The 18,713-nt window shown below is 40.9% G+C and overlaps 1 protein-coding gene across 2 annotated transcripts in view; it reads right to left on the bottom strand.

The window, feature by feature from the left end:
- The window catches only part of negr1 (neuronal growth regulator 1), a 182,316-nt gene that overhangs the window by 119,398 nt on the left and 44,205 nt on the right, over window positions 1-18,713 (bottom strand). The gene's annotated exons all lie outside the window — the stretch shown is intronic.

Here is an 18,713-nt window from a genome sequence, read left to right as displayed (position 1 = left end):
ACTGCTTTTGACAGTTATGGCATGTGTCCTCACTTTGGCTTGTGGGGCAGCCGTCACCATCAGGACCACATTAAGAACTGTTCTGGTTCATCCATTGATAAAGACATTAAGCAATACCCTTTAAATATCCGTATGAATCTTTCATTCAATTCTTGGTAAAGGATGAAATCTTCATTTCCACAGTTTAGACACGTTTGGCTGTCCTCTGAATGGTGTTGTACATTGTTGAGTCATGCCATGAAAAAACAAATTATGGCTGCCAAGCAATATCAGGTGAATGTGCTGTAGAGGCCTGCCGATTGCATTGGAGCACACATCCACACTAAGTGTGTATCCATGGATACTGTTAGCTGCAAGTGTCAGCTGCCACATTCATTCTGTGATGATGCCGGGTATCGACCACTTTTCTTCTCCCACATGGTGGTGGGAGACGCTGGGACTGAACAACACGTAGGTACTACAGAGCAATCCGTTCCCACTGAGGTCTTTGGAAAGGCCAAAGTCATGAATATTCAATAAAATGCTCATTATGAAAACCCTGAGCTTGTGCTTTGCAGAATACAGATGTCAGCCCATCCTGTTTATTTACAGCCTTCTTTTGGACGGCTTGTTCACCGACTCAAGCACGGCCATACAGAGCATGTCTGACTTTGATCTTATTAAATATGAAAAATGGCAATGATTCTTCTTGCATTCTAGTCATTTGCTCTTCCTGAACAATGTCCACTAACAGACCAGACATCAAGACAAGCTCTTGACCACAAGAATGTGACGGATGAGCCAGGCAGCCCCCCCCCCATTGCTGGTGGTCAGTCTGCATTCAGGTTGATGTATGCAGTGGTGCTGGAGGCCCAGTGAGCTCAGTCCGTGATATTTATCTGCCCAATTAAGGCCAGTGTCTCCCGTAGATGTCTGCCAATGCTTCACTCCTTTAAAATCCAGTTCACTGCAATTCTAATTGTGATAAAGTGTATGGTAAACAAAGCCTAAGGACTGCAGACTTTGCTTGAGTCCACACAGAAGATGAGACCAGGCTCATTCAACTTCTTGATGTGCACTGAGGCATAGGGATGCGAGAAAAAGGGAATTCCCAAAAAGTTGGAAGAACAGAAATGTCTAAGGGGATTTTTCCACATGACTGTAAGAACGGATACAAAGTTCCATTTCCAAGACAGCATTGAGAAACAAAAAACGAAACGACTGGAAACAGTTGTGGGCTGCACGACGGACGAGTGGTTAGCACGCAGCCCTCACAGCTAGGAGACCAGGGTTCAATCCCACCCTTGGCCATCTCTGTGTGGAGTTTGCATGTTCTCCCCGTGCATGCGTGAGTTTTCTCCGGGTACTCCGGTTTCCTCCCACATTCCAAAAACATGCTAGGTTAATTAGCGACTCCAAATTGTCCATAGGTATGAGTGTGAGTGGTTGTTTGTCTATATGTGCCCTGTGATTGGCTGGCGACCAGTCCAGGGTGGCCCGAAGGCAGCTGGGCTCCAGCACTGCCCACAACCCTCGTGAGGTAGAAAATGAATGAATGAATGAATGGAAACAGTTGTAAAAATGGATGGTTGTGTAACATCGGCATCCTCGTTCCTCGTTGTCTGAAATCTTTACTAAACCCGAGGAAGTGCCTATGCACATAGTATATCGTATATTGCATTTGTTCATAAATGGTAAAATGTACCCTGAGAGCATTTCTACAGCTGCAAAAACACATGAAGACATTTGAATTTAATACAATGTCTGTCCCGCCTTATGTGCACCAACTGCTCGCCGTATATTTAAATTGGGAATGGAAGTCCTGGGACCAATGTGTCTGCACTGGTCACGGTAAGTGCGACAGTGTGCTGACGAGGGACGCAGCAGTAAAACTGTGTACCACCCGGTCCACCCCACATGGGGCAATCCATCCTTATGTGGACCGTGGGTTAGTGATACATTTTGCAATGTGTGTGCGCAAGCGTGGATGCCAGTCCGAACTGGCCAAAAGCCCTCCCCACAACATGGTGTCCAATTCCCCACACTGTACATATTTCAAGCATGGGGGAGTCTCGTTGAAAGCAGAAGAAACAGCCAGACATTTGGCGACAGTATAGTATATTGGAGGCAACTTGATCCCAGCGGATCTCCTCAGCTACGTGTCCCGCACTGGCCCACGTGTCGAGGTGTGGTGCACCTGATTTTGAACAATTTCATCGCAGCAAACAGTTAAAGATTAGTTCGGAAGATGAAAGCAGCATCTTCCACATATTGTATAAATATACACTACCGCTCAAAAGTTTGGGATCACCTGGAAATGTTTTGGGCCAGTCTGAGATATGGCTTTTTCTTGGAAGTCCTGCTATGAAGTCCAGCATCCTGAAGTCGCCGCTTCACTGTTGATACTGACACTGGTGTTTGACGGCTACTATTTAGTGCAGCTGCCAGGTGACGACCTGTGAGGCGTCTTTGTCTTAAACTACACACTCTCAGATATTTGTCTGCATCGTTTTTCTGTCCTTGTTAGACCCAGTTTGTGCTGCTCTCTGAAGGGAGTAGTTAACAGCATGGTAAGAGATTTTAGTTTTAGTTTAGATTTTTAGATGGCTTTTCTAATCATCTATTAGCCTTATAAAATGATGAACTTGGATTAGCACCCATATTTGATAGTAGGCCTCTATGCAAAAATGTACATCCTTCTTTGAAAATCATCTGATTCTTTTTCATTATTTGTGAAATAGATACAAATGTGTGTGAAATGTAAAAAATTGTTTGTGAAATGCATGAATTTTTTTTTTCTTTGGAAAACAAGGAATTTGCAAGTGATCCCAAACTTTTGAGCGGTAGTGTGTGTGTATATATATAATACAGCCTACACACCTCGTATCCCGGTTCCCACGCATGCAGTCCCGGGAAAACATACCATATAATGTACCCCTGTTTTCAGGTTGGTACAAAGTGCTTATGACAGCCGGTGAATGTGAATTTAGGTGGACAAATGTTTGTTTTATTTGTTTTTTTTTTTCACTTTTTCACATTTTCTTACATGGGAGTGGAGGAAATGTGCATCTTCTAATGTCCTATGGACTATATTGTTGCTTTGGCATGGCCACTTTGTCATTCTCTCATTGTCCAGGCAAAAGCTACAGTATTTTATATCAAAATAAAAACATCACCATCTGCATGATGTGAAACCTTGAAGAGTTTGCAGCTGTAGAATGTGCGGATTACATGTTTCCCAGCATGCTTTGCTGTACTTCCAATGCTCAATTTTGACTGTCTTATGCCTCTTTAAGGTGTATGTACAGACATGGTGTCTTAGTTAAAGTGCTGCCATTTTTAGCTGTGCAAAGTCAATTATTCTGACTTTTGGTTTGAATCCGGCACCCTTATTAAGAATAGTTGTGAATTCTGTGCTATATTGTTTCCACTTTGAAATTGATCATGCCAGAAGAGTAGTTTATATTGGAGGAATTGCTTCATTATGCAGATTGCTGTAAGTGCTTTGTTTGCTAAGCTCCACGAGGTCCCCCAAATCATTGCTATTTCCCAAAGAGTTCCAGAGGCTGGATGAAATTGCAGGGCCAGATTTGGCCCCCAGGCCTGAGTGAGTGTAACACGTGTGCTTTGAACCATTCTTCTGTCGTAATTGTATACAATATTTCTGCTGCTTTGTTTGTAACACGGACAACAGAGAAGAAAATATTCTATCCACTAATCAATGAATAGCAGCGCATCAAATGTACCAGTCAGGGTCAGACACTTTAGTTTGGGACCTTTTTACAAAAAGATGCACTATTTTATATAATATCCACTACATATAGTAAGAGCTGCTTCATCACGGATATTCTTATTCTCCACTGGAGGACAAAACAAGGCCGTGGTGTAGAATGTGCTGCCATCAGCCCCGTTGGGATCTTTCACTTGGTCAGACATAACTTTTCGGCGGTGTTATTGGCGCAGAAGAGGGAAATAAAGGTGAATTGATCAACTGAAATATAAGACATGGCTTTGCTCCTGTTATTATTTGACTCAGATGTCAAATTAGAAGCCAGATGGGCGCAATAACCCATGATTCCGTTCAGTGAGCGTTGACAATCGAATTGATTGTTGTCTAGAAAGCAGAGTAGAGTCACAATTCCCTCACAAGTCCTTAGATACAGAATTGGTGTGGAAACAAGTGGACTCGTCGCCCACATTTTAACGATGACGATGGGTCTTTTTGGAATTTTTTCCCATCATCCATGGTCCTTACGTGAAACATCAACACATGTTTCTCTTTTATGTGTGTTACGAAGATATTAAAACACCTAAAATGAAAAATTGCCAACAATGCTCCATGTACGTACATAATGTCATTGTATGGTCATATCACCTCGTACTTCGGTACATGACAAAAAATGTATTAAATAATAATAATAATAAACAAAATAAATTGAAAAAATAATAATTAAAAAAACTATATTAGGAAAGCAGGAAGTGAACAAATGTAACAGTTACTGATTGTAAAAGTACCAGATGGAGGGGTAGGATTTAATAAGCTTTGCTTCTTCCTACTCCTTTTGGACATGTGGAACTGGGAACTGATTATGGGATGCACTCAATTGTAATCTGATGCATGTTCAAATGAAATAAAACCATTACTATTACCAGAATGTGATCTGCATATAAACCAAGCTTCAGATGCGTTCCCTTCTATGTTGTTATGTGGAATCAATGAACCCAGGAAGGACGTTCCGCTAATGCTTCAAACGACCAAAATATGGTAAGCAAGTATTATGGTAGTGTACCTGTTACTACATGGTTACAGCTTGGATATACTAAAACCACAAAATGGTAATGGTTTTATTTCATTTGAACATGCATCAGATTACAATTGAGTGCATCCCATAATCAGTTCCCGGTTCTACATGTCCAAAAGGAGTAGGAAGAAGCAAAGCTTATTAAATCCTACCCCTCCATCTGGTACTTTTACAATCAGTAACTGTTACATTTGTTCACTTCCTGCTTTCCTAATATAGTTTGAGGTTTTTTAATATTTTTTGATTTTTTTTTTTTTTTGTCACTGGAGGTGATATGAGCATCTAATGACATAATGGGTACCATAGTAACTGTCAATATAGTGATATATATAGCACATCATGATGACTGGTTGAAGACTCTTCAAAAAGAGAAATGCGATTGTACGGAGATTAATTCATTGTCAAACACACATACACACAATAATGGCAATGATTAGTGACGAACATGGCAGAGGTCCTGATGGCAAATCTGTCTCTGTGGAAGATTACTGCCAGGGCAATGTTACGCCTCACTACTCCAGTCAGACTCTGAAACAGCAGCCGTCCTCACTGGAATCACTTTGGTTAATTGACAACACTTCATCAAATCACACATACTGTAATGAGGAGGTCTATTTGTATGAAATCCCAATCAACCAAAATCAGATGATCAGATCAGATGACGAGGAAACAAAAGCAAACACAAGCTGCCTATTGGCTCCACATCGCCACGGCGACGCTTGGGTTTTATGGAGTATTTCATTGTTTTCCAAACTGAGTAAAGGTCCATCTGGATTTGGTGATCAATTGTCAAAGCAACAGCAGATAGATGATTACGTGGGGAAGGTCTTTCTGATTTATCTGTGTTATAGTCATTCATGTTTCGGCTATGCATAATGCATTTTAGTATGTGATGGGCAAGTCCTTTAAGTGTATCATTTGGGCATTGAATGGATGAAGCCTAATAAAACTAACCCTAAGAAAATATAAGGTGTGATGATAGTTAACCATTGTAAACATTCTAAACATAAAGCCACCATGTGAAAAGACCATACACTACCTCTAAAAAGTTTGGGATCACTTGGAAATTTTTTGGGCTTTTTCTTGGCAGTCCTGCTATGAAGTCCAGCGTCTTTGTCTTAAACTACACACTCTCAGATATTTGTCTTCTTGCACAGTTGTGCAGCGTTTTTCTGTCCTTGTTAGACACAGTTTCTGCTATTGCTAAGGATTTTATGTCTTTCATGATTACAATCACCCCTGGTTTAATTAATTGGTTACAGACCTGTCAGTGATACATTCATTGCCACAATATAGGATTCCAAGTCAATAATTGGAATATTTCTGTTTATGACTTCGTAAATATTTAGGGATATTATATATATATATATATATATATATATATATATATATATATATATATATATATATATATATATATATATATATATATATATATATATATATATATATATATATATATATATATATATATATATTTCCGACACCGATCATTTGTTTCTTTGTTTCTTCTTGCACAGTGTGCATCGTTTTTCTGTCCTTGTTAGACCCAGTTTGTGCTGCTCTCTGAAGGGAGTAGTTAACAGCATGGTAAGAGATTTTAGTTTTAGTTAGGATTTTTAGATGGCTTTTCTAATCATCTATTAGCCTTATAAAATGATGAACTTGGATTAGCAGCCATATTTGATAGTAGGCCTATCAAATATAGGCAAAAATGTACATCCTTCTTTGAAAATCATCTCATTCATTTTCATTGTTTGGGAAATGGATACAAATGCATGAAAATGTGTTTTTCTTTGGAAAACAAAGAAATTTGCAAGTGATCCCAAACTTTTGAGTGGTAGTGTACATCAATGATGGTGGTGTAGTTTTGCTATTTTTGTACCCCATGCCTACTGGGTATGGTTCATCACATCGAGGGCAGTATGTTCAGAGCTCTGCGAGCGTTACTTTGTTCTCCCATAGCTCTTTGTTAGCTCTCCCAATTATACATTGCTGGACGTGTTCACGGTGACCTGAATGCAGCTAATCAGGAGTGGTGTGGGTGGCTGCTTCTTGATGAAGACCAAAGGGGTGAAACACAGAACAAGTATCTCGTAATATGTACAATATAGTACATACAGTATCTGCAAGCACATCCACAGAAAGTCAGTTTTGCTTTTAAGTAATGTGACAATGTATTTAAAATGTACCTGCTAATTATGAATGACAGTGACGGATTTATTGCATATTATAAATCTGCTGTGATTAGCTAGCCTTTTTTATGTCATGTTCTTTAATTACGCCCCTTCTCTTGCTCAGAGAAGAAAGCGACCTTATGCTTCAGCCCACCGCTTCATCTACGGAAAGACTCAAGACCGAGTCACCCGATGGGGGCTGGTTGCGTGGGTGGCTGTTGGGGGTGAGTTCATGTGTGTGTGTGTGTGGTCCGTCTTAATGTCCGGCGCCTTTTCATCACATGGCGGATTATGTCTGACATTTGTGGAATTGTTAACCCTATAAATCACGACGTCAGGTCGGAGCATCTTGGGCAATGACATGAAATGATTTCAACCTTTTTTTTTTAATAACGTAACCCCCGTGCAATATTTTTCAGAAGCAGCGCTGAAGGATCTCTATCTGAAATATTACCATCCAAAAAATTGCTCATATGCAGCATACATGTTGTGCAACTGTAATTGCAAACAAAGTAATAATTCATTTCAATAGATGAAGCAGAAGCAGAAATTGAATGAATGCTGGAGCTAAACCGATCGAACCAGCAACCATCCAGTTGGGAGACCACCGCTCTACGACCGGAGCCATGTCACCATGCATAGAAAAAGCAAAAAGCTACACGACATGTTAAATCTAAAATGAATTCCCACCAACAGGGGGTGACACTGAAAATTGTCCATTCATTTTTCCCTGGAAAAAATGGCACAGAAAATACTTAATTGTGTAAAATATCCTGAAAAAGCTGAACATATTGATTTTGACAAAAAAAAAATGTCAGGATTTCAAAAGCTGATTGTTGAAATGGATAAATATGTCAAACGATTACACAACTACTGATGATTGAACCGGGCTGCACGGCGGACGAGTGATTAGCATGCACACCTCACAGCTAGGAGACCAGGGTTCAATTCCACTCTCGGCCATCTCTGTGTGGAGTTTGCATGTTCTCCCCGTGCATGTGTGGGTTTTCTCCAGGTACTCCGGTTTCCTCCCACATTCCAAAAACATGCTAGGTTAATTGGTGACTCCAAATTGTCCATAGGTATGAATGTGAGTGTGAATGGTTGTTTGTCTATATGTGCCCTGTGATTGGCTGGCCACCAGTCCAGCCCGAAGACAGCTGGGATAGGCTCCAGCACTCCCGCGACCCTCGTGAGGATAAGCCGTAGAAAATGAATGAATGATGATTGAACCAGCAACCATCAGTTTGGGAGATGACCAATCTGACCACCTGTAGAACAGGGATGTCCTAACTTTTTGAACCGGGACCACTTCAATACATATATAATTTGCAAAAAGGCGAAACAATGGACTGTAATTATATATAAATAAATACATTTCAACATAAATATTTGTAATTCTCTAGTTTTATTATATATAAATAAAACAAACTGTGAACCACAAGTGGCCCCTGGGCCGTTCTTTGGACACCATGTTACAATCATGTAAAATGTAAAATAATTATTCGTCAGTTGGGAAAACCATTCAATTGTATAAATAAGGTTAATGACTACAGCAGGATCGAGGATCGGACCAGCAACCATATAAGTATGTACATAATATTGCATATTCTATTTATTTTGCATCATTTATTTACATATAATTTATTTCCTCGTGTATCTGCCATAATAATATTATTATTATCTGCTGATCTGCTGCAAATCGTAGACGTCAGATTAAATAAACTCTGCTTCTTTTTTTCTTACTTCTTCCTCCCGATGCACTGAACACATCGTTATCATAATCTTGAAAATCTTTCATCATAACCATATAGTCATCAATTTGATGATAATCTTAAAAAAACATTTTGTTGGTGAGATTACTGTGAATAAATTAAATGTTCACCAGCGTGGCCTGAAGGTGTGTGTTGTGATGAAACACACTACCAAGGGCCATGAGAGCCATGTGCTTCGCTGTGACAAGATATTCTTAGACCGGGTGCATATTTAATGCATTAACACATCTACAATCTTAATTAACAGAGAGGGATGGTGGCCACGTGATGCGGCTGCGACTGATAACAACCGCAATCGCTGTTCTATAAGGCATGAGGAAATGCTCAGAGGTGCCCCACAAAAGGGTCGGCAGAGTGGAAAATACGCAAAAAACTCAAATTTCACGAATTCAGCAGACCTCATTGACGGTGATGTTTTCTTTTTTGTCCTTTTTGCCCTAAGGCGGAACTTTGAGAAGAAACATGTGCAATATGAACCTTCATTTACAACAACAAGAAAAATAAAACAACAGAATCGGAGCCTTGAAATCCAAGATGTCATCCCAGTGCAATAATGTGTTTTGAATGCTCACACAATCTCACGGGTGTCGTTTAATAAGAAAGGAGCTTTGGGAAGAGAACGCAGCATCTGATTTAGTGAGGTGACACAAGACCTATGAGGGGGATAAATGTCACGTGGAGATTAAAAGATTAGAAGACATGAGCTAGCAACCATATTCACCCTTCCTCTTGCCTTTAATGCCCAGCATGTGATCTGTAATGATGAAGTGGAACAATAAATAGAGATTGTGGCAATGCACCGTATATTCTGACTAGAAATCGCATCAGTCAAAACATGTGTCACAAAGCAGGAAAAAAGTAAGTCACAATTTAACATATTTTGACACCACAACTTCATTATTATGTTTACAAATGAGTTAAAATAAACTGAAAATTATACATACACTACTGCTCAAAAGTTTGGGATCACTTGGAAATGTTTTGGGCCAGTCTGAGATGACACTGTTGATACTGACACTGGTGTTTGACGGCTACTATTTAGTGCAGCTGCCAGGTGACGACCTGTGAGGCGTCTTTGTCTTAAACTACACACTCTCAGATATTTGTCTTCTTGCACAGTTGTGCAGCGTTTTTCTGTCTTTGTTAGACCCAGTTTGTGCTGCTCTCTGAAGGGAGTAGTTAACAGCATGGTAAGAGATTTTAGTTTTAGTTAGGATTTTTAGATGGCTTTTCTAATCATCTATTAGCCTTATAAATTGATGAACTTGGATTAGCAGCCATACCAGGAGATTGATGCAGAGGACTGACAGTTGTTGATAGTAGGCCTCTATGCAAAAATGAACTTCCTTCTTTGAAAATCATCTGATTCATTTTAAGTGGTTGTGAAATGGAAAAAAATGTTTGAGAAATGCATGAAAATGTGTTTTTCTTTGGAAATTTGCAAGTGATCCCAAACTTTTGAGCGGTAGTGTATGTATCAGGAAATACTCAGGAGCACCTGGGAGTTTGGCCAATCACAGCAGAGTGGACGTGCCTAGAGCAGGGCTGGAGATGAAGTCGATTAAACAGAGCGTCGGGGTCAGAAGCAGGAAGTCTTAGTTTAGATTTTTAGGGAGATTTTTAGTTTAGGCCTCTATGCAAAAATGTACATCCTTCTTTGAAAATCATCTGATTCATTTTCATTGTTTGGGAAATGGATACAAATGTTTGTGAAATGGAAAAACTTTTTTTGTGAAATGCATGAAAATGTGCTTTTCCTTGGAAAACAAAGAAATTTGCAAGTGATCCCAAACTTTTCAGCGGTAGTGTATGTTTTTAGTTAATCAGTGTCTAACGCAGCATGACAATCTCCAAGATACACAAACTTAGTGTCCTACTGAATCAACACAACTGTCTCAAATGCCACATCTCTCTATCTACACAGGTAGTTGCACATTACTTATAGACACATCATTTTTTAAGGCAGAAGCATATTCGAAAGTATCCCCTAACAAAAAGCATCTAGAGGGCGCTAATCATGTTAAAGAATGTATTTAATGTCTATGCTCTAAAAAGTACATACATTCTATTTATGAAGAAGAATCCTACTGTGATAAAGGAGGGGCGTCCCACCTGGCAAGTGGCAGGATGAGCCAAACAGAAAAAAGGCTATTTATACTGAGCCAGTACCTTTTCATATGACTCCATCAGAGTTGGAGCCAAGCTTCTAGGAGTCTACCTTAGCTTCTCATAGCAGCCAAGTTGCCAGTCACTTGGGGTTTTATGCCATTTACGCTAGTAGCTGACTTCATGTTATTTGACATTTTGTGTGACCCTTTCAATGTTCATTTAGGTTGCTTTTAAAGTAAGATATTAGATATTTTTTATTAAATGGGTTTTACTTGTGTGACATTTTACCGTAAATGTCCCGATGAATACTTTTATTCAATTAACCCCGTAGTCTCTTGTCGATGGGCGCAGTGTGGTCTAAAAAAAAAACAAAACAAAGAGCCACCAAGGTCTCCAATTAACGTTGGCATTATCAGGGGTGGTGGCGGGCAACCTTCTGGGGCACTTCTTTTGTAACATTCAGAATCTGCTTTATTCATCATGTATGTTAGCACTCTAGGAATTGGACTCTGGTTCTAACATGCCTTCGGAGGCATAGAAAGGACTCAGCTGTTGGTGTGAAAGTCATGCGTGATGTTTACAATCAACTCATCAGCAGTTTTATAGGAGACTAGAAGTGAAAATGGAGATGAAAATAATTATCTTGGTGGCTCAGCTGCTCAAGAACTCACCTAAAATGAGTTGAGACCGGTGTGCATATTTTTGATACGGTAATCCCCTCTTGCTCTATTTTCTATCTGACTTGATTGGCTGAAGTGAACATGTATGTGTGTGGTTGGGGGGAGGGGTGTTTAAAATCCAGTGCCATGAAATTCTTTTGACTCCAACTGTAACATCCATGTTCAGGCATTAATCGACGTTATAAGTTTGGAGTGAAAAATCCAGATTAAAAAGACCTCCCTCTCCACTTTCAGCTGGTGAGGAACAAAAGCAAGAAAGCTCCCAGAAGCCTCCCCAGCATGACAAAGCTGCTCGCCTGCGACGTATCATCTGTAAACAATTCCATGTTCTCCTTCAGTGTTTGGAAATAAGTGTGCACAAGCTTGACAGTGTGACAGGAAACCTCAAACAAGCTACAAATGCACGATATAGCTGAGACATCCAGATTTCAGTGTATTATATACAATCGTATTATTCATATACACTACCACTTAAAAGTTTGGAATCTCTTGCATATTTCTTTGTTTTCCAAAGAAAAACACATTTTCATGCATTTCACAAACATTTATATCCATTTTACAAACAATTAAAAATGAATCAGATGATTTTGAAAAAAGGATGTACATTTTTGCAGGGAGGCCTACCAACAACAAGTGTCAATCCTCTGCATCAATCTCCTGGTATGGCTGCTAATCCAAGTTCATCATTTTATAAGGCTAATAGATGATTAGAAAAGACATCTAAAAATCCTAACTAAAACTAAAATCTCTTACCATGCTGTTAACTACTCCCTTCAGAGAGCAGCACAAACTGGGTCTAACAAGGACAGAAAAACGATGCACAACTGTGCTGATGATGGAGGACTAAGGATAGGTTTTAAAATCAAAAAACATTCATTAAATCACATACACTACCGCTCAAATGTTTGTTATCACTTGCAAATATCTTTGTTTACCAAAGAAAAACACATTTTCATGCATTTCACAAACATTTGTATCCATTTCACAAACAATGAAAATGAATGAGATGATTTTCAAAGAAGGATGTACATTTTTGCATAGAGGCCTACTATCAACACCTGTCAGTCCTCTGCATCAATCTCCTGGTATGGCTGCTAATCCAAGTTCATCATTTTATAAGTCTAATAGATGATTAGAAAAGACATCTAAAAATCGTAACTAAAACTAAAATCTCTTACCATGCTGTTAACTACTCCCTTCAGAGAGCAGCACAAACTGGGTCTAACAAGGACAGAAAAACGCTGCATATCTGAGAGTGTGTAGTTTAAGACAAAGACGCCTCACAGGTCGTCACCTGGCAGCTGCACTAAATAGTAGCCGTCAAAGTGTCAGTATCAACAGTGAAGCGGCGACTTCAGGATGCAGGACTTCATAGCAGGACTGCCAAGAAAAAGCCCAAAAAATTTCCAAGTTATCCCAAACTTTTGAGTGGTAGTGTTTTTAATAGTACAGTCCTTCATTGTGCCTCTCATGCCAAAACTGTAAAGGAATGTCCCATAACATGCAATAATGGGCTATGTCTTTTTTTATCTGTTTTTATATCTTTATAGCGCACAGAAAAGTGCATGTCCGTGTCTCACACAAGGACTGGCAACGATGGGCAACAGTTTTCCTTGAAGTCCCTGATTCACGGGCAGTTCATTAATTCTCTACCAGGTGTTGGAGATATATTTGGAATGACTAGCCTTAACATTTCATCCCCAGTTGATTTGCCAACACTTGTCGTGCGGTTTGGACTTGATCTCATTTCATGCTGCACAAGGAGCGATTCGGTGACTGGCTATCACACTCCACAAGGAGTCGGTTAACATTACCTTGACTGCGCCTGCAGCACCTCATCAGTCAGCCACTGTGCATGCTCCCTTTACTTCCACTCCTGAAACTATTCCACACTGAAGCCTGCAACGACCGTGGATTCCTTGCGGAGGCTTAGTTTTTGATGGACGGCAGCAATCTTGACTTTGCTCACAGACAGAATGTGAATTCATTAAACAGTGTCTTGTGTGGCAAACGTTGATGTGTTTCCTCAGTGGTCCGACTTAAAAGATTTGAGGTTGTTTACTTTGCTTGCCAAATATTTGTTTTATTTTGTATCTACTTAAAACCTCCCTGAGACTCGAACCACAGAACAAAATGTGAAACAGTTGTCATGTTTCGCACGTGTTTTCCATCCGAGCCGTTCCAAAACATATCATCACGGCTCTGAATACTGGCACACTCGCTCCAGCCGCCTGCTGCCATATGGCCAGTTGTGAGAATCTACCGTGACCCAGGACACCCCGGGTAAGATTCCCATTACAGAATGATGTTCAGAAAGCAAACAACTACAATAATGACGGTCCTGTTGTGACCATTACTGCCTGCCAAGCAGATGACTCCAGTTCATCATGCTGGGGAAATGTCAACAAGTAAAGATGCTGTTTCACCCAAAGCAGTAATAATCCCTGCTGCTTAGAACGACAGGAAAACAGGACATGTGGTTGTTGGGGTTTGGTTGCGGGATTAGAAGAAAACTACACAAACAACTGATATGCTGAGTAAAACCCATTAAATAACAGTATCGGTCTTTGTGACTTTGCAGGTACGATAATTTGCAAGAATGGGGCATTGTGTCTACTTTGTTTCATGTGTTTGTATCTTGGGTCAATAATAAATGAATTCATCACACAACAAATGAAAATGAAGTTGATAATTTTGCATGTCTGTTTGCCTCATTCATGGCTTTCAAACGAGCACAAAGAGGGTTGCTTAGTTTCAGCTAGGGGTGTCCTGCTCCGGGATCGGCTGCCGATCCGCTGTGTTTTGACTGAAAGACTGACTAATATCGGCTTCCGCCACAAGATCGTGCCGCTACGAACTTGCTAGGTGTGGTAACGCGCCTCAAAGTTGGTTGCCATTCCACTTGACACCCGCATGAAGAAGATCGGGACATCCCTAGTTTCAGCAATTCAGTGTGTTGTGTGTTTGAGACTTTTTGTTGGTCAGGATGATGTATCGTACGCGGAGGCGGGGTTAGCATACAATGTTGGGTGAGACACACAAGCACCAGACTTGATCGCCAGAACAACAGACCTTTATTGTAGGTTTGAATGATCTCACAGTCACAACAATCCCTAAAATGGGCAACTGTTGTGGCTGTAACACACGCCAAGCCAAAACTCAACTCTGAACCTCCAACGTCACTTTCTGACCCAGAACACTGGAACACATTTATGGCTTATTTTCGGTTATTATGTCTACGCACATTGGGCGGCACAGCGGTCTAGTGGTTAGCGCGCAGACCTCACAGCTAGGAGACCAGGGTTCAATCCCCACCCTCGGCCATCTCTGTTTGCATGTTCTCCCCGTGCATGTGTGGGTTTTCTCCGGGTACTCCGGTTTCCTCCCACATCCCTCCCACATTCCAAAAACATGCTAGGTTAATTGGCGACTCCAAATTGTCCGTAGGTATGAATGTGAGTGTGAATGGTTGTTTGTCTATATGTGCCCTGTGATTGGCTGGCGACCAGTCCAGGGTGTACCCCGCCTCTCGCCCGAAGACAGCTGGGATAGGCTCCAGCACCCCCCGCGACCCTTGTGAGGAAAAGCGGTAGAAAATGAATGAATGAATGAATGTCTACGCACAGACGTCACAGCTAGGAGACCCAAGTTCAATCCCACCCTCCGCCATCTCTGTGTGGAGTTTGCATGGTCTCCCCGTGCATGTATGGGTTTTCTCCGGCTACTCCGGTTCCCTCCCACATTCCAAAAACATGCTAGATTAATTGGCGACTCCAAATTGTCCATAGGTATGAATGTGAGTGTGAATGGTTGTTTGTCTATAGTATGTGCCCTGTGATTGGCTGGCCACCAGTCCAGGGTGTACCTGTAGCATTTATATTCGTTTTCATGGGTAGACACTTGATATGAACACTTAGGACTATCATGGTAGGTGTTAACATGTTAATATTAGCATGTTAGCATTGTAGCATTTTTGCCATTTTCATAGGCAGACACTATTATGCGGCTGCACGGCGACTAGTGGTTAGCGCACAGGCTACACAGCTAGGAGACTTGAGTTTGATTCCACCCTCTGGCATCTCCGGTTTCCTACCACATTCCAAAAACATGCTAGGTTAATTAGCGACTCCAAATTGTCCACAGGTATGAATGTGAGTGTGAATGGTTGTTTGTCTATATGTGCCCTGTGATTGGCTGGCCACCAGTCCAGGGTGTACCTGTAGCATTTATATCCGTTTTCATGTGTAGACACTTGATATGAACACTTATCACCATCATGGTAGGTGTTAACATGTTAACGTTAGCATGTTAGCATTGTAGCATTTTTGCCATTTTCATAGGCAGACATTATTATGCGGCTGCACGGTGACTAGTGGTTAGCGCACAGGCCACACAGCTAGGAGACTCGAGTTTGATTTCACCCTCTGGCATCTCCGGTTTCCTACCACATTCCAAAAACATGCTAGGTTAATTAGCGACTCCAAATTGTCCACAGGTATTAATGTGAGTGTGAATGGTTGTTTGTCTCTATGTGCCCTGTGATTGGCTGGCCACCAGTCCAGGGTGTACCCCGCCTCTCGCCCGAAGACAGCTGGGATAGGCTCCAGCACCCCCGCGACCCTCGTGAGGATAAGTGGAAATGTTTACTATATTTAGTAGTACAAGTGACTATGGGCTGTTATTTCACGTCTGGGGGTCCCTAATAATGTTAAAAAAACAATTTAGAGGGCCATGAACAAGTTTTCTATGCTCTAACTCTGAAAATATTCCATTCATAAATGCTAAATCCTACTTTGCCAAAATTCCTATATCACGGTCGGCTCTAGAACCAGTTAGGATTAGGATTACTGTATATACATATGAAAAGAGGATGCAAGAGTCAGAGTTGTTTCTTCAGGGCATTTACCCAAGAAGCACAGATTTGATGGACCCATTGGCAGGGTAGCCTTTTCACTGTGATCTTTCAACACAGAGACAGCCGAACTGAAAGTCCCCATTGCACCAATGCCATAATCCTATGGGCACTTCTTCCAAATTAGAACTGATTTAAATTCATTGCCCTTCTGCAAGCAGCCCTTTACTAAGGGAGGTAAGAGTGAGCCTCTCCTCAAAAGCCTCTTGCCCGCCAGCGTAATGGACAACCACACAAGCAACCACAATTGTTGAAAAGACACTTGTGGTGTATTCATACCAACCACAGCTCCACTTCATATCCACTCGTTTTTAAAGTGTGGAGCATGCGAATGGATGTTTGGCATACAGCAGCTTAGAAAAGCTGGAAAATCAGTACATGAGCCAAGAGCATTTGGATTTCTAAGCTCATGGTCATGGTAGGTAATTGCTTGAAAACTGGAAAAGTATATCATAATTAGTTTTGTATTGACTGTGTCGGTGGTTCTCAACTGGTTTGGCTGCGGGACCCACCATCACCAATGAATGGCAAGCGTTGACACAAACGACTCATGAACGACTCATGTATTCTTGTAGTTGGCTGCAACAACAGCAGCTGTAGTTACGTCTGGAGCATTCATCCACTTCTTAAAAGTATGTTGCCCCATTCAACCTTCTGTTGCAGTTCCGAATTTGCTCGATCTGCAGTTGGGTACATTTCAGAAAAAGCCGAGTGCTTGTTTGATAATTTCTCGCCACATATTAAGCACAAGGGTGGGTAATCCAGCGTCATTGGAATGAAGGCAAAATAATATATAAAGTATTTCCTTCTGACATTGATCTTTTTCGGGACGGATTCATAGTTATGGTTAGCTTACCCGAGTGAAGGCAGCCCACTCAGGCATCTTTTTGGTGTAACTATCACACTGGTTGTCCTCCCATTCCCCTGTTCATCCAATCAGCAGTCAGAACTCAGTAGTGTTTTTCTTCTTCTGTTGTTTATTGGCGGTTGGCAAGCAGTTTTCGTGTGCATTAGCGCCATCTGTGGAACAGAATCTAAACCCTTCTATACGCCATTCACAAGTCCAGTTTTATTAAAATAGAAAATACATATCTATTTAAAACATGTGCTGAGCTTAATTATAAAATATTAGCAAGATTGAACTTTATCTTTTCCTGTTCCCGGGTGCGTTCTTTCAGCGAATGCTGAGATATGACGTAACACGCAGCTCGAGACGTTTTTCGATTTAAAAAAATGGGCGAGCAATTGGCACTGGACTGCTGTGGAAAGTTTATTTTTTATCCAAACTAATTTCAAGACTGGACGAACGAAAAACTGGCAATACGGAGTTATTCCAACAAGTGAAAAAAAAAACTTGAGGAAGTCGGTATCACGTGATGTTGGTGTTTACGCTTTACTGGGCATGCCCCATTGACTATTCTGGTTGATTATAGCGGTGCATGTAGACATGCAATTGGAATATTCCTTTCCATGTATATCATTGCTTTTGGAAAGGTCATTCGGAAAGAGAAAAAACTCATCATGCAAACGTGGCGAATGGGACTGAAGTGCCGCAGGTTGAGATCATAGACCACTGGTCTGGGATCTCAACAATTAATAAAAAAAAACAAGCTTCAGATCGACCTAGAAAATAAACACACCTCTTCATGCATCGAAATCGGGGAATATGAAACTAGTTCCTTCTTAGAATTGGAAAGCAACTTGATTGAAAAATTCGTTTTTGGGACAAAGTGCAAATGAACACTGATAATGCCTTCATTAATAGATTAATAGTCCTTAGCAAACAGCTGGAAAGTCCTGCTTGCTCACAATAAAGAAATACAACGTGGCATTGGGAGGATGGATTTTCAAGAAAGCTCATTGTGGGTGAAAGTGACAAGTATCAGTTTGATGACACAGCATAAATTCCCAGCCAAGTCTGCATTGAATGCTTCCAACATGCTCACAGCCTTTGAATTATTCAAATATGTATAATTCAGTGGAGCCCTCTTAAGTCGAAACAACACGTTTATGTGGACCGACTCATCAAGTCTCAGTCCACCGTGTTGGTAGTCCCCAGTTGATTGTTTCATATCTCGTTTACATCTCCACTGTTTTTCGCCTAGACTTGTGTTTTTGCTTTAATTCGCCCGGGACTCCTGTTACCTGTGTGTTGGATGCATTCTGTTGTATCTTCATTAGCTGCTTTCTTATTCTGCGGTATTACTCGTCCCAAGGTGAGTTTATGTTCGCGCTAGCTGTGGTTGACTAAACACTTGTATAAAATTTCTTGTTACTGC

The sequence above is a fragment of the Doryrhamphus excisus genome, chromosome 5 (assembly GCF_030265055.1).
Source record: "Doryrhamphus excisus isolate RoL2022-K1 chromosome 5, RoL_Dexc_1.0, whole genome shotgun sequence".
Lineage (NCBI taxonomy): Eukaryota > Metazoa > Chordata > Actinopteri > Syngnathiformes > Syngnathidae > Doryrhamphus > Doryrhamphus excisus.
The sequence above is the reverse complement of the archived record's forward strand: the minus strand, read 5'-3'. Positions and strand labels throughout refer to the sequence as shown.